The sequence below is a fragment of the Macaca mulatta genome, chromosome 8, assembly GCF_049350105.2.
Source record: "Macaca mulatta isolate MMU2019108-1 chromosome 8, T2T-MMU8v2.0, whole genome shotgun sequence".
Lineage (NCBI taxonomy): Eukaryota > Metazoa > Chordata > Mammalia > Primates > Cercopithecidae > Macaca > Macaca mulatta.
The window spans coordinates 102,337,694-102,353,910 of NC_133413.1; the positions used below are offsets into that span (position 1 = coordinate 102,337,694).

General features: G+C 42.7%; 1 pseudogene; it reads left to right on the forward strand.

Annotated features, from left to right (window-relative positions):
- Window positions 1-5,291: 5,291 nt before the first annotated feature.
- LOC100423889 (small ribosomal subunit protein bS16m pseudogene) lies at window positions 5,292-15,743 on the forward strand (annotated as a pseudogene).
- The last annotated feature ends 474 nt before the right edge of the window (window positions 15,744-16,217 follow it).

The following is a 16,217-nucleotide window of genomic DNA, read 5'->3' on the forward strand; positions in this document are numbered from 1 at the left end:
AGTACATTTTCTTTACTAAATGTGAAATATTTATTGAGGAGGTTAGTGTATCTAAGATTGTTCCAGGAGGTATTAACAACGGCTGAAACATTTATATGCACATAGAGAAATCTATATGTTTCCACATTTTAGTGTTTCCCTCTTATTTCCACTGTTACAGAGAAATTACTGTACTATTTTGATTTTTATGTTTCTTTAACATGCTGACTTAAGTTGTTGCTTTAACAAAATATTTTTAAACTATCTATTCCTACTACTAATCCACATGTGTTGCAAAAATGTTTGTATACAGAATGGGGTTCCAAAGAGAAACAGATTGTGAGTTAACACCACACACATAGAGTTTTGTTATATTTCACATATAATTATATATAGTATAGATAATAAATCTGCATAGGCACATGTGTTCAATAAGTATGAATATTATCATACATATACACTTCTATTTCTAAAGTTATTTCTTTTTTTTTTCCAGGAGAAATAACTTTATTTGGACTGAAAGCTGGAGAACAAGAATAAGACATGAGACAGCATATTGGGCTAAGGAGGAGATGTGAGTTTCCAAAACAGCAGTCAAAGCTCATCGACCGAATGGACTCTACTTCCCAGCAAACTTGCAGTTAGTGCAACCAGCAAAAGGCCTGCTGAGGAATGTATTTACCACAAATTCCCCAAATATGACAACAGTACAAAAAAGATAGAGGCTTTTTGTCACAGTTAAATTTCCACAAACCTCCCCAATCACAAGTATTATAAGAGGAAGTAAAAAATCACATTTTACAGATCTCAAACTTGTCTTCAACATTTAGTTCATCATCTTAAAAAAAAAACTCCCCTGCTAAACTCATTAGCTATAGCATTTATCCAAGCAGCAAGAAGATGGCCATGCCATGGCAATCCTCTTCTCATTTTCCCTAGTCACTCAGGGCTGAAGAGCAGGGTAAGGCTCAGGTGGGGGTAGGGGTGGGGAGCACAAGGGCTACTTTTCCCCAGTACAACATGGCATCTGAAGCTTGATGGGAGAGCAGAACTGGTGAGAGTTTAGGGAAGGGTCCAGGGCCTGTATTCAATCAGAGTCACTGCTGGAAGAGGAGATGGAAGGGAAGGAATAATGCTTGCCATGCTTGTGGTGCTTGTAGTGCTTGTGCATCTTTTTAGGAGCTTTCTTCATTTTCTTCTGAATCTTCTTGTCCACTATCACTCCTGGTCTAACCATGTCAGGAGCCAAGGGATTCATAGGAGGCATTCCAGGGGCAGGAGGTGAGTGTGGAAGAGGGTGGGGAACCAAGGGTTGGCATTCTGGATACTGTGGCTGTGGCACAGGATGAGGGGACCCACCTGGGGGAAAAGCTAGATTACCTGTGGAGCTCCTCAGGGAGGAGGAAAGGGGCCTGGGGGAAAGGGTGGATTGATAGGTGGTGAGTGGGTAGGATTGGACCTCCAGTGTACCCAATGTTGGGAGAATATGGATTTGGCCCTGGCTGCCTGGCGTTGGGATTCCACATGTTTAAGTGTGTCCTCCAGCCCCATCACCTTTCCACCACCACCTGGGCTTGGTGCATTCTGGTTATTTCTTTCTCCTTTCCCTTACAGGACAAGAATCCAGAGAGAAAAATTCTCCCTCAATTTACCACATCAAAAAATGATGCACACATATGTGTTCTTGAAACCGTAATTGCTACTGCCTGCCTTCTCTCAATACAGCAGATGAAATGTTAAATTAAAGAAGCTTTTGTTACTGGCGAAGGGTCTTGACTATGAGTGGTCCAGGTTCTTGCTGTTTTGAACAAAGAATTGGACAAAATGCACAAACAAATCAATGAAAGAATAAAGCAACAAAAGCACAGATTTATTGCAACGGAAGTACACTCCACAGAGTGGGAACGGGCTTGAGCAAGCAACTCAAGAGCACTGGTTACAGAATTTTCTGGGATCCAAATACCCTTTAGAAGTTTCTCATTGGTTATTTGGTTTACACCCTATGCAAATGAGGTAGCGACCTACAACCAGTCTGATTGGTCATGGAAGGTGACCAATCAGAGGCTCAGTGAAGTTACAAAGTTAACACACTATGCAAATGTCTGATTGGTTGCAGGAGGGGACCAATTAGAGGCTGAAGTAAACTTACAAAGTTATACCCTTATGCAAATGAAGACTAGGCCTGTGACCAGTCTGTCTGGTTATTGTATAGGAACAATCAGGAACAATCAGAGGTACTTTCCATTTCTCATCTGTGATGCAGAAAGGAGTGGGACAAAGGAAGTAGCCTCTGTTCTTTTGTTACTTGGGTGTGGAAAGTTGGGGTTTTCCTTTTGATTCATTTCTAGGAAGTCACTGTGAATTGGCCTTAGGTTCCCTACCTCCAGGCCCTATTCTCCTGCCTCACTTGACAGTTCACCATTGATTGAAATGAGAAGGGAAAGAATTGGTCAGCTAATGTTTCTCAGCCCCCACGAAACTTCTCCTTTTCATTCCCTTTCTGTCCTTGCTATGTTATCTATGTGAGATGTATTGGGCTGTCAGTTATCTATAAACATTTAACTTCGAGCAAAAAGTGCTCGCTATGGAGTGGCAGAGTGCTAACAGCGATTCGATTGATATTTTACTGAATGAGTTTTTCAAACATTTCAAACCCCAAGCAATAATAAGAAGCACATTTCCCATAACTCAGTACATATAAATATTTATATTTATATATATGTATAACTAAAACAAAGTTTCAGCCAATGTTAACCATTATTACATGCAATGCATGCTGCTAATCTATTTCTTGATTTTATTTTATTATTATTATTATTATTTGAGACAGAGTTGCTCTGTCACCCAGACTAGAGTGCAGTGGTGCTATCTTGGCCTACTGTAAACTCTGCCTCCCAGATTAAAGCAATTCTCTTGCTTCAGCCTCCCGAGTAGCCTGGACTACAGGTGTGCAGCACCATGCCTGTCTAAGTTTCTGAATTTTTAGTAGAGACAGGGTTTCACCATGTTGAGCAGGGTGGTCTTGAACTCCTGAACTCGGGTGATCTGCTCACCTCGACCTCCCAAAGTGCTGGGATTACAGGCGTGAGCCACTGTAGCCAACCTATTTTATTTTTTCAAATGCTAATTAGGAACCACTACTTTGATAGTCATGATCTTTTATTAGGTCATGATCTACTGGTTTGAAAAGCACTGTTCTCTAGGGAAGAACACAGCTTAAACTAGAAAGAGCTTGAGTCTTTATATAGGCATAAGTCTGACTTCCCCATTAACTAGCCATGTGAGTCCTGAAAAATTAGTTTTATTCATGCTCAGTTTCCTCATCTATAGAATGAAGAAAATTTTCCTACTTTTCTACTTTGTAGGATGAGAATCAATGAGATGATGTGAAAATCCAAGCCCATTTACTGACACATAGCAGACTGAAAATAAATATTGGTTCCTGGACCGTCTCTCAAAAAGAATGAGATCATGTCCTTTGTAGGGACATGGATGGAGTTGGACGCAGGAACAGAAAACCAAATACTGCATGTTCTCACTTTTAAGTGGGAGCTAGATGATGAAAACACATTGACACATAGAAGGTAACAATATACACTTGGGCCTATCAGAAGGTGGAGGGTGGGAGGAGGAAGAGGATCAGGAAAAATAACTAATGGGCATTAGGCTTAATACCTGGGTGACAAAATAATCTGTACAACAAACCCCCATGATACAAATTTACCTAAGCAGCAAACAAGCACTTGTACCCTTGAACTTAAAATGAAAGTTAAAATATAAATAAACATCAAGACGCCTGACAAGGAACAAGTTCTATGTAGAAACACTGCCTTTCAAACCCTTTTAAAACCCTGTCTCTGTCTCCTTTCTTCTTAGTCTTTCTCACAAACCCAGAGGCAAAGCAGTTGTTTTTAATAGGGCCTCCCACTTTAAAGAGTGAGAAACTACTTATGGAATCTCTTGTATCTTAAACTTTTCCACTAATTTCTATGCAGAGCTGGATAATTAATCATTCTTTAGAATATCAGGATCAGAAATTTAGTATAAATTTCAAAATCCTTGGATTGACCCATTGTGATCTGACCCTGCTCTTTTTCTCCAACATTATATCAAAACATTTCCCCACCTTCCACCCCAACCTTCTAAAGCCCTCCACACCCCACCTCGTCAATCCTATTAGTCACTGCCTTGTCATGCTCCATCATGCTTTTGTGCTTTGCAAATGTTGTTTTCTTTGTGCTGGCCTCACCACCTCCTCCCAGCATTCCATTCTGCCACTTAGTGCCTATGTAATCTTGGGTAACTTACTAATTATTTTTAAACACACTTTCCTCTTCTACAACTTGAGAATAATATTGTGTCTGGAATTGGTTCCTTCCGATGGGTTCTTGGTCTCTCTGACTTCAAGAATGAAGCCGTGGGCCCTTGCTGTGAGTGTTACAGTTAAAGATGGTATGTCTGGAGTTTGTTTCTTCAGATGTTCAGATGTGTCCAGAATTTCTTCCTTCTGGTGTGTTCGTGGTCTTGTTGACTTTAGGAGTGAAGCCGCAGACCTTCGCAGTGAGTGTTACAGCTCTTAAAGGTGGTGTGTCTGGAGTTATTCATTCCTCCCGGTGGGTTTGTGGTCTTGCTGACTTCAGGAGTGAAGCCACAGACCTTTGCAGTGAGTGTTACAGCTCTTAAAGGTGGCACATCTGGAGTTGTTTGTTGTCTCACTGACTTCGGGAGTGAAGCTAAGACCTTTGTGGTGAGTGTTACAGCTCATAAAGGTAGTGCAGACCCAAAGAGTGAGCAGCAGCAAGATTTATTGCGAAGAGCGAAAGAACAAAGCATCCACAGCGAGGAAGGGGACCCAAGCGGGTTGCCACTGCTGGCTCGGGTGACCAGCCTTTATTCCCTTATTCGGCCCTGCCCACATCCTACAGATTGGTCCATTTTACAGAGCACTGGTTGGTCCATTTTACAGAGTGCTGTTTGGTCCGTTTTTACAGAGTGCTGATTGGTGCATTTACAAACCTTTAGCTAGACAGAAAAGTTCTCCAAGTCCCCACCTGACCCAGAAGCCCAGCCAGCTTCACCTCTCAATCCCCCCTCTAAACACGACACCCCAACTGCTGTTGGGAATTGGGCAATGACCGCTCTAGCTACTTCCTGCTGGATAGAGGTGAAGAAGGGGCCCTGCAGTTGTAGTGTCCTCCACAGGGGAACTCTTTAGGCCAGTGATAGGGCCAGCGGGTCAGTTCAGGGGTCCTCGGTAGAAGTTGTTAGTTGAACTCATTTGGGGTTCCATCTGTAAGACCATCTGTAGCTTGATGGCCTCGATTCTAGAGGAAACCAATTTAACAAGGAGGTTAAAAATACAGAGCCCAAAGGTGAGTAATAGCAAGATGGATGCCATGGGACCGAGAAAGGAGAGAAGCCATGTTGCCCAACTCCAGAGGTTGGTATAGGAGTTTGAAAGGCGTTGTCTGATTTCCGAAGCTTTTTCCTGTAAACCCCGGGTGGCATCTTGTACTATCCCTGACTGGTTAGTGTAAAAACAACACTCCTCCCTAAGAAGGTGCGGAGTCCTCCTTTCTCATCAGTGAGGAGGTCTAGGCCTCGGCAATGTTGGAGAGTCACTGCTGCCAAAGAGTCTATTTGGGATTGTAGAGTAAGGATCGATTCTGTTATTTCTTGCAAACTGTCTGAGACATCATTTGAGAGTGTGTGGTAGTAGGATAATGAAGTAGATAAACCTGCTATTCCGGTTTCTGTAGCAGTAGCCATTCCTAACCCTATAAGTAGGGGTATTAGTTGTATGGCCCAGCGCTGATAGACTTGAGCTTTGAGGGGCACAGACAGGGTCTGATTTCCATAAGATTAAAAGTTAGGATAATACATGTTACACTGTTAACTTTTTAAGCAAACTTTACTTTTGTTGAAAACCTTGTAAGTTTGGGATTTCAATTATTCTTTGCTATTAATAAGACCTCGTTCAGTCCATATTAACTTAGAATTGGTATAGATGGCTCCTACCTGAAGGTACTTTAAGGTTTGGCTGAGTGCAAACAACTCGCACGTTTGAGCAGACCAATTATTAGGCAATTTTCCTAACTCTGCTTCTACAAGAGTTTCCTTATCACTTACTGAGTACCCATTGTGTCTTTTTCCCTTAATCACCTGGGAGGAACCGTCTATCGTCCTGTGAAGGGAGTTCATCTTAGATCTGGTCAGAGGTTTGTATGGTAATTAATTAAGATTTAGATACCCTGTTAGGAAACCTGGTGGGCTAAAGATTTTTGATAGGAAGGCTATGGGTTGACAGTGGTCTCAGTGCTTTCAGGCTATGCATTTATTTACACTGATAACAAGGTGGTATCTGAGTCTTATAGGGTTACAGAGAAGACCTTCAATTACCAATTATGGGTTTTAAATTTACCCTGGCTTTTAAAGGAATGGGGTACACTGATTTTTCTTTACAACTTCTCTCTCTTTGACTTCTTCTTTGTCTCTCTTTTTCTGACTCCCTCTTTGTCCCTTCCTCTCTCTCTTTGATTTTCTGTGTGTGTCTCTCTCTCTCTCTGACTCCCTCTTTGTCTTTGTCTCTTCCTCTCTCTGTCACTTTGACTTTGTCTCTTTCTTTCTTTCTCTCTGACTCCCTCTTTGTCTCTCTCTTCCTCTGTTTCTCTCTCTAACTTTCTGTCTCTTTCTCTTTCCTTTCTGCTGGTCTTTCCCTGACTCTGCCAGCTACTTATGCTGCTGTTCTCCCCTCTCCTTCCCCTTTTGATGACTTTGGCAGTGTAAGACTGCCACCTCCTTGGGTTTTTACACAGCATGCAATAACTCCATGGTTTCCTTGTGGTATTTAATGGGGATTCCCCCAGAGGTTAGAAACTCCTTTTCTTTCCATATTGCAGCATGGGCATGTAGGATTAGATAAACATATTTGCTATCTGTATACACATTTATTCTTTTTCCCTTTCCCAGTTCTAAGCCTCGGGAAAGTGCCACTAGTTCTCCTAACTGGATGCTGGTCCCTGGGGGAAGAGGCTTACTTTCAAGTATGGTTATATCACTAACTATGGCATAACCTGTTCTTTGTATCTCATTCTCCACAAATGAACTTCCATCAGTATATAGGTTAACATCAGGATTAGCCAAGGGGACTTCTAAGAGATCATCTCAGGCAGCATAAGTCTGGACTATAAATTTTTGGCAGTCATACTCGATTGGCTCCCCATCCACTGGGAGAAAAGTGGCAGGATTGAGGGCCATACACATGCATATTTGAAGCACTGGTCTCTCAAGGAGTAGCACCTGGTATCTAAGCAGGTGGTTGTCTGATAGCTATAAACTTCCTTTGGCACCCAGTAAGCCATTTACATCATGAGTAGTCCAGGCAGTGAGATCCTTTCCTTGTATTATTTTGATAGCCTTTGACACTGAGACAGTCACCGCCACAACTACCTGTAAACAGTGAGGGCAGCCTTTTGCTACTACGTCAGTTTCCTTACTTGGGTGTGCCACTGATGTGGGGTTGTCCCACGAGTCTGAGTAAGGACTCTAAGAGCTATTCCTGCTCTCCCTGTGACTTATAAAGAGAAGTTTTGTCCTGTGGGAAGGTTTAAGGCTGGACCTTGAGTTTGTTCCTTCCAATGCCCAGACTTCAGGGTTGACTCCCTCCTCAAGCAGGGGACAACAAATGGGTAACTTGTTCCCCATACTCATGTAGATAATCACTCCAGGTTTGGCTAATATATCCCTCCCTAATAAGGGTGTGGGACTTTCAGGCATAACAAGAAAGGCATGTGAAAAGAGCAAAGTCTCCCAATTACAACTGAGGAGGTGGGAGAAATATCTGGCTATAGGCTGTCCCAGTATTCTTCGGATGGTAATGGATCTTGACGACAGTTGTCTAGGACAAGAAATTAACACTGAGAAGTCCACACCAGTGTCCAGGAGGAAGTCAATGGTTAAGTGTACCTGGGGCTCAGTGAGGGTGATGACATGAACTGGCACTTGCCCCGGGCACCCTCAGTCCTGTTGTTGGATCATCTGGTTGAGGGCTTCGTCCCAGAGAATCTTTGTCCTCTGGGGCAGTGCGCCTTCTAGTGATTGCCTCAGCATAGTGGACATGGGTGAGGGGGCAGCTTGTTTCTCATTGGACAATCTTTTTTAAGATGTCCTTGTAAACCACACTGATAACAAGCCCTACTGGGTGATTGGCCTGCTCCATTTTCTGTCCTCTCTGAACCACCAAGGTTTGTTTGTCTGCGGGCCATGACAAAGTCTGTGGCCTTTCTCTGATCTCACTTTTCCTTTTGGGCCTGTTCCTCTTGGTTCCTATTGTAGAACCCCAAGGTTGCCAGGTTTAATAAAGCTTCCAGATTTTGTTCAGGGCCCAGGGCTCACTTTTGGAGCTTTCTCCTGATATCTGGCTGACTGGATAATAAACTTATCTTTTAGGATAAATTGACCCTCTAGTGAGTCAGGTGACAGGGGAGGATATTTTCTTAAGGCCTCTCATGGCTGCTCGAGGAAGGCAGAAGGATTTTCTTCCTTTCGCTGAGTTATGGTGGACATCACTGAATAATTTATGGGCTTTTTCCAAATTCTCCTTAGTCCTTCTAGAACACAGGTCAACAGATGTTTATGACTCCAGTCTCCATAATCTGAGTCGAGGTCCCCGTGGGGATACATACTGGGGATGGCTTGCTGACCGGTAGGGAATTTGTCCCTTTCTTCAGCTGTCATTCTATCATATACTTGACTAAGATACCAGGTATCTCCAAACTCTTAGACTGCAGCTAAAGCTACATTCTTTTCATTAAAGGCCAGGGTTTGATCTAACAATAGCATTATATCTCTCCAAGTGAGATCGAAGGTTTGCCCTAGACCCTGTAGGACATCTATATACCTATCAGGATCATCTGTAAACTTCCCCAGGTCTGCCTTGATCTGCTTTAAATCAGAGAGGGAGAAAGGGACATGTACCCAGGTTGAGCCAAATTCCCCTCCCCCCACAGCTTGAAGGGGACATAACCAATAGCCCAGGGGGATTTTGTGGTCCTTTGGAGATTTCTTTGCTTATTTCCTTCTGGGCAGGGGAGATTAGAGAAGGCTTATCATTAATAGGAAGGGGAGCTATAGGGAGGCTAGGATATGGGGGTAAGCTGAGAGGTCCTCCTGTGGGATGTAAATTGCAAGCTTTGCATAATTGTGTATTCTCCTTCAATAAAAAGAAAGCTTGGACATAAGGTATTTCACTCCATTTGCCTTCCCTCTTACAGAAAAGGTCAAGCTGCAGGGTAGTATTGTAATTTATACTTCCCTCAGGTGGTCATTTTTCCCCATCAGAGAGAGAATATTGGGGCCAGGCCATAGTGCAGAAAAAAGTGAGCCACCTCTTTTTCAGGGTCTGCAGATCAAATTGGTCCCAAAGGCTTAGGATACATTTCAAGGGTGAGCCTATTAGTGCCTGAGTGTTTCCCATATGAAAGACAAAACCGCCAGCAGTTTTGGTTTGTTTCTCCCCCTGCCCAAGAACCCGCAACGGTCCCTGGACCCTGCTGATCGGAATAGTGCTCACCTACTCAGCAGCAGAAACACTAGTTTTCCTCCTAGACCACAAGGAGGGCCGAGAGAGGTCAGATTTAGTGGCCCTTACTGATGCATTCTCAAAAACCTGCACCCTTGCCTGTCCTCCTAGACCACAAGGAGGACTGAGAAAAATTGTATTTAGTGGCCCTTACCAACACATTCTAGAAAACCTATTAGAGTCCTAAGCATTCTCCTGTTAGTATTGGGACTTTACCCGTGTCCTATAAAGATGTTATGCCCCAAAAATGAAGTGGAGGGCCATAGCCTGAGGGAGGGGAGGGATCTCCACAGTTGGAAGAGTGATGCCTTTTGTCCTCACTTACTGGAGTAGGAAGGATACAATTTCTGAGGCTCCCCATATCCTAGTTTCAGGAACAGCTTTTGTTAGGCCTGCTTGTCTGAGGAGAGATCCTAAAATTCCAGATAGTCCCTCCTACAAAGGGGCTTTGGGCAAAGATTATATCTTTCTGATTGGTGAGCCCAGGTGCCTGAAGAAGGTAACAGCATCCTGAAGTTTATACTACAAATCATTCTTATAGGAGAAACTAGAAAAGAACCAAAGACAGGGAGTGGTTTTGAGAAGTGGAACTAGCCTCAGAGAAGAGAGGCGAGAGGAAGTTTGTCTGACAGGCACTAGGACCCAGGAGGCAAGGGTCAGGACAGGTAGGATAGATGGGTGAGTCTCACTTGGGTGACATGACTGTGAAAGTTCCACTCACAGCCACAGGGTCAACTAACTTGTTGTCAGGACCTTGGAGCTGAATGGCTTTCCCCTCTGTCAACCCTTGGCTCAGCCCAGAAGTACAGGAAAAGCGGAAGCTGGCTCCAGGCAAACCAATGTCACAACTCCGAAGAGTCGGGGGCTGTTAGAGAGCCCTTTCCCAGAAAGCCTGACACCCGTGTCTTTAGTCTGGCAGTCACGCTAGTCGCTTTTAACTGGCCAACAGGTGCCCGGTATTTAGTTCCTGAATTCTAAGGAAAAATAGGACAGAATATCAAGCAAAAGGGGTCCAATGGTACTCACAACTTGGTGATTGTCTCTTCGTGGTCGCCAAAATGTGTCCAGAATTGGTTCCTTCTGGTGGGTTCTCGGTCTCATCGACTTCAAGAATGAAGCAGCGGACCCCCGCCATGAGTGTTACAGTTCTTAAAGACAGTGTGTCCGGAGTTTGTTCCTTCAGATGTTCAGATGTGTCTGGAGTTTCTTCCTTCTGGTGGGTTTGCAGTCTTGCTGACTTTAGGACTGAAGCTGCAGACCTTTGCAGTGAGTGTTACAGCTCTTAAAGGTGGCATGTCTGGAGTTGTTCATTCCTCCCGGTGGGTTCATGGTCTGGCTGACTTCAGGAGTGAAGCCGCAGACCTTTGCAGTGAGTGTTACAGCTCTTAAAGGTGGCACGTCTGGAGTTGTTCGTTCCTCCTAGTGGGTTTGTGGTCTTGCTGACTTCAGGAGTGAAGCCGCAGACCTTTGCAGTGAGTGTTACAGCTCTTAAAGGTGGCACGTCTGGAGTTGTTCATTCCTTCTGGAGAGTTCGTGGTCTCTCTGACTTCAGGAGTGAAGCTGCAGACCTTCATGGCAAGTGTTACAGCTCATAAAGGTAGTGCAGACCCAAAGAGTGAGCAGAAGCAAGATTTATTGTGAAGAGCAAACGAACAAAGCTTCCACAGCATACAATGGGACCCCAGTGGGTTGCCACTGCTGGCTCAGGTGGCCAGCTTTTATTCCCTTATTTGGCCCTGCCCACATCCTGCAGATTGGTCCATTTTACAGAGCGCTGATTGGTCCATTTTACAGAGTGCTGATTGGTCCATTTTTACAGAGTGCTGATTGGTGCATTTACAAACCTTTAGCTAGACACAAAGCACTGATTGGCGCATTTTTACAGAGTGCTGATTGGTGTGTTTACAAACCTTTAGCTAAACAGAAAAGTTCTCCAAGTCCCTACCTGACCCAGAAGCCCAACCAGCTTCACCTCTCAATATTATTTACCACACAAGGGTTTTTGTCAAGAAAAATGACATTAAGATTGTCAGTTGATTGTATATACTAAGTACTCAAGGAATGATGACAGTATTATTTTTGTTATTATAATGTTTTCAGTCAATGCTGAGTTTAAGCACCATCTGTTCTAGGAAATCTTCATAGACTCTCTCATTCTGGGTTGCATGCCCTAATTCTGGGCTCCCCTTGCACCCTGTGCAAATGTCTCATTACAGTATTAGTGTGCATATTATAAGAATTGTTTTCTTGCTGCCTCCCAACAATAGTAGAAGCCTCTCGAGGACAAGGATGTGTCCTGAATCTCCAAATCTAAAACATCTTGCAAAGAACCTGCAACATTGCAAGATTCTAAGTATGTTTGTTTAACTTTTTTGGTGGATAATCAGAATACAGAAGTGCATAATGACCATCTCTATTGTGTCCTTTAGAACCAAAAGATGTAAGAATAAAAAGGGTGATTGCTAAAATAAAGACTATTCAAAATGAAAGTGCTGTTCTGCCATTTCAAAAACAAAGTAGTGCTAAGGAATTACTTCCTCAATTTTAACTTCACCAGATTCCTTTGGAATCATGAAAAGAGAGGCCTCCTTTATTCAGTATTTTTCATTCATGTAATAACAACTTACTGTGTGCCAGGCACATTGCTTTATGTTCTGGGTATATAGCAACAAACAAAATCCACACCCTGGAGGAGCTTACATTTCAAAGGAAAAACAGAATCAAATAGCAGAAATAAATATATTCTATTATATGCAACATATTGTAGGTAATGAGAGATGCTATAGAGCAAAACTAAAGCACAATGAGGGAATAAGCAATGATGGAGTGGGTGGGGCTCTCTTTTACAGAATCTAGAATCAGAGAGGGCCTCTGGATGAAATGAGGGAATGAGCAATGCGTTTAAGTCTCTTAAACACTTCTACACCCAATTCGAAAAATTTCCAGGGTTGAAGATGATAACAAACTAGGGAAAAAACATTATCATCCCAAGCAATTTAAGGGGAGACCATCTCAGATGCTTAAAGCCACATAACAAACAGAGATTTCAGCTTGAACACTGATTGGATTCTCAATTATGACCTTGAACTCTATTTATCATTGCTATGGGAGTTACTCTACGATTTAAAGAAAGTGGCCCGGTGGCCCATGACCCTTTTATGTCACCAACTTACTTTACTTATTCAAAAAAGCCCCACCTTGACCTACTTAGACTAGGTTACTTGACTTGATATTTCATTAATTTGGTCACTAAAATTTCAGAAGCATCTTTTCCAGCTAACTTTTAATATCTTATACCTGGCCAGGTGTGGTGGCTCATGCCTGTAATCCCAGCACTTTGGGAGGCTGAGGCAGGTGGATCACCTGAGGTCAGGAGTTTGAGACAGGCCTGGCCAACATGCTGAAACCCCATCTCTACTAAAAATACAAAAATTAGCTGGGTGGTGGTGCATGCCTGTAGTCCCAGCTACTCTAGAGGCTGAGGTGGGAGGATTGCTTGAACCCAGGAGGCAGAAGTTGCAGTGAATAGAGGTCACACCACTGCACTCTGGCCTGGGTGACAGAGTGAGACTCCATCTCAAAAAAAATAAGCAAATAAACTTGATGGACTTATATGTCTTTTTAAATACTTCCCAAATCCATAGACTGTATGGCTCATGACTCAATGAGAGTAAAATATATCCTAGCCTGATGTTTCTCGTTCTTTTGAATATTTGGTTATAACACCTAAGGTCATTTTGTTGATCCAGTTTTGCTTATGAAAACTCACCTCAAGTTTATATTAATATGATCATTTCAAAATATCTAAATTAACTCTCACTTTTCAAAATGTCTCCACTAAAGTGGGTACAGTGGCTCATCCCTGTAATCCCAACACTTTGGGTGGTCGAAGCAGGTGTATGGCTTGAGCTCAAGCATTTGAGACCAGCCTGGGCAACATGGCAAAATCCCGTCTCTACAAAAAAAAAAAAAAAAAAAAAAATTTGCCTGGCAGGGTTGTGTGTGCCTGTAGTCGAAGTTACTAGGGAGGCTGAGGTGGCAGGATCACTTGAGCCCAGGTGGTTGAGGCGATAGTGAGCCGAGATGTTGTCACTGCACTCCAGCCTGGGCAACAGAGTGAGATCACACCTCAAAACAAATAAAAATAAATTAAAAATAAATAAATAAATAAATACTTTCTCTACTAAAGTAGTATAAGTTGCAAAGTCAACATAATTTCTCTGAGGGATATTTCTAACCATATTCAAGTTACACAGACATACTGTAGGTAATCAAACTTGAATAAGGAATAGGAATTCTCTAACTTCTTTCTGACAAGACTTGATATAAACCTCTGTAACTAAAACAGTTAAATAGCATTGCAAACTGATCAGTAAGTAAGGAGAAAAGCAAACAAACAAACAAACAAAAACAAAACCAAAAAAACCTAGGTTGAATTTGTGTCTACACAGGTTTGCAGCCTTGGAGCCATAGAAAATATCATAGAGCCTAGGTGTGTAGTAGGCTATACCATCTAGGTTTGTGTAAGTATACTCTAAGAAGTTCACACCATGATGAAATCACCTAATGATGCATTTCTCAGAATGTTATTCTCAGATGCATAACTATTTGAAATTGTCCAAGTGAGTAGGTCTTAATTGTTCTCACACACACACACAAACAAGGGGGTGCATAAATATGTGAGATGATGTATAGGTTAGTTAGCTTGATTGAAGGAATCATCTAACAATATATACATCGATTGAAACATCATATTAAACCCATTAAATATGTACAATGTTTATGTGTTAACTATACCTCAAAAGCTTGGGAGAAAACAGTAAATATAATTATTGTTGACTTGGAGGAGGAGGCAGTGGCCATTTGGCTCTGGTGGTGTCTCTGAGCATGGAACTTAAATCTCTGAGATTCTGAGGTATCTAAGGTCTCTGAAGTCAATTCTTCAAGAGATAGAAAAACTATAAACTGGTTTTAGCTGCTGCTACAAGAAAGCACTTTGAGAAACATCACTGGGGTAATGCTCAAAGGAACTACCAGGAGAAAGAAATTCTATAGAAAGCCACAGGGAATAAACAGGAAGAAGCAAATGCCTCCTCCTTTTCCCAAAACTGCAGTATCCCTCCATTGCTGCCTCTTGGCAAATTCTAATATAGAACCAACTGACAAAGCAGAAATGTGGTTTGCAGACACCCATTTAACTGGGTTTGAAGCTGAGATGTAGTTACTGACACAGTGGGTTTAAGAGCAAGTTAAAGTGAGCTGAAGAGAGAATTCATTAATTGGAAGATGGGACAGAAAAAAATATCTATACTGAAGCTGTAGAGTAAAAGGGAGAGATAATACAAACACAAATTCAAAGATCTAACATACATTTAACTGGAATTCCCAAAAGAAAAGAGAAAGAGAACAATATTTTGAAATATTGAAAAATTAAAATATTGAAGCAATATTTTTAGAAATGATGACTAAAAACTTTCCAAAATTGACAAAGGACATCAAGACACAGATTCAAGAAGTGCTACAAACCTAAGCCTGGTAAACATTATGAAAAACACACCTATGAACATCATAGTGAAACTGAAAATCAAAGACAAAGACAAAAGTCTGTGGGGTGAGTGGATTATCTGCTTCCAGAGTCAAGATTTTCCAGCTTGGGTAGCCAGGTGGCATGGCCCAGTGTCCACCTGCATCTGCTTTCTGTGTCAGTCCTCTGCCCCGCCAAGGTCATAGAGCTGGTTGGTGTGGGTAGTGGGATGCTCCAAGGAGCCACATGCCAGCCGCACCATAGTCCACCTCACTACTCTCCTCTGCAAGGCCTACCATGGGGGTCACTTAACCATCTGCCTTGCCCTGGGCAGCTGTGCCAACCGGCCCTTTTACACCATTGTGGCTGGTCACAGCAAGTGTCCCAGGGATGGTCTTTTGGTAGAGCAGCTGGGCTCCTATGATTCATTTCCCAACAGTCATGGGGAAAATCTTGTTGCCCTCAACCTTGACAGGATCCAGCATTGGATTGGCTGTGCAACCCACCTCTCTTAAATCTATGCAAAAGCTTCTGGGTCTTGCTGGCTTTTTCCCTCTGCATCCTAAGATTATCACAAATGCTGAGAGACTGTGAAGGAAATGGGCACGTGAAGTCCTCTTAGTGTCTCAGAAAACAGATGCAGAAGCTACAGAAACATAAGTGAGCTAACTTCGGTGAGCATAGAGTGGAAACAAGGTCAAGGTCCTCTTAAAACACTGTGCAGAGATTTTAGTTTTGTTAGACTTGGGGGTGAATAAATGGAGTGTTCTGAGTCACCCTTGTTCTTCTGGCCTGGCCTGAGCAGGGCCCAGGGAGAGATCTGTTCTTGTGGGACACAGAGCTGGGGCTGATGTTGTTGATGACTTTAAGTTGAAGCCAGTGCTGGTTTACCATCCTGAAAACCCTAGGGTCTTTCAGAGTGATGCTAAACTACTCTGCCTGTGCTCTATAAATGGAACAACAAAGCCTGGATGATGGTACGTCTGTTTATAGCATAGTCTACTAGATATTTTTAGCCCACTGTTTAGACCTAATGCTCAGAAACAAACAAACACACAAAAGTACTTTCAAAATATTACTACTCATTGACAAAGCATGTGGTCGTCCAAGAGCTCTGCTTGAGAGGTACAAGGA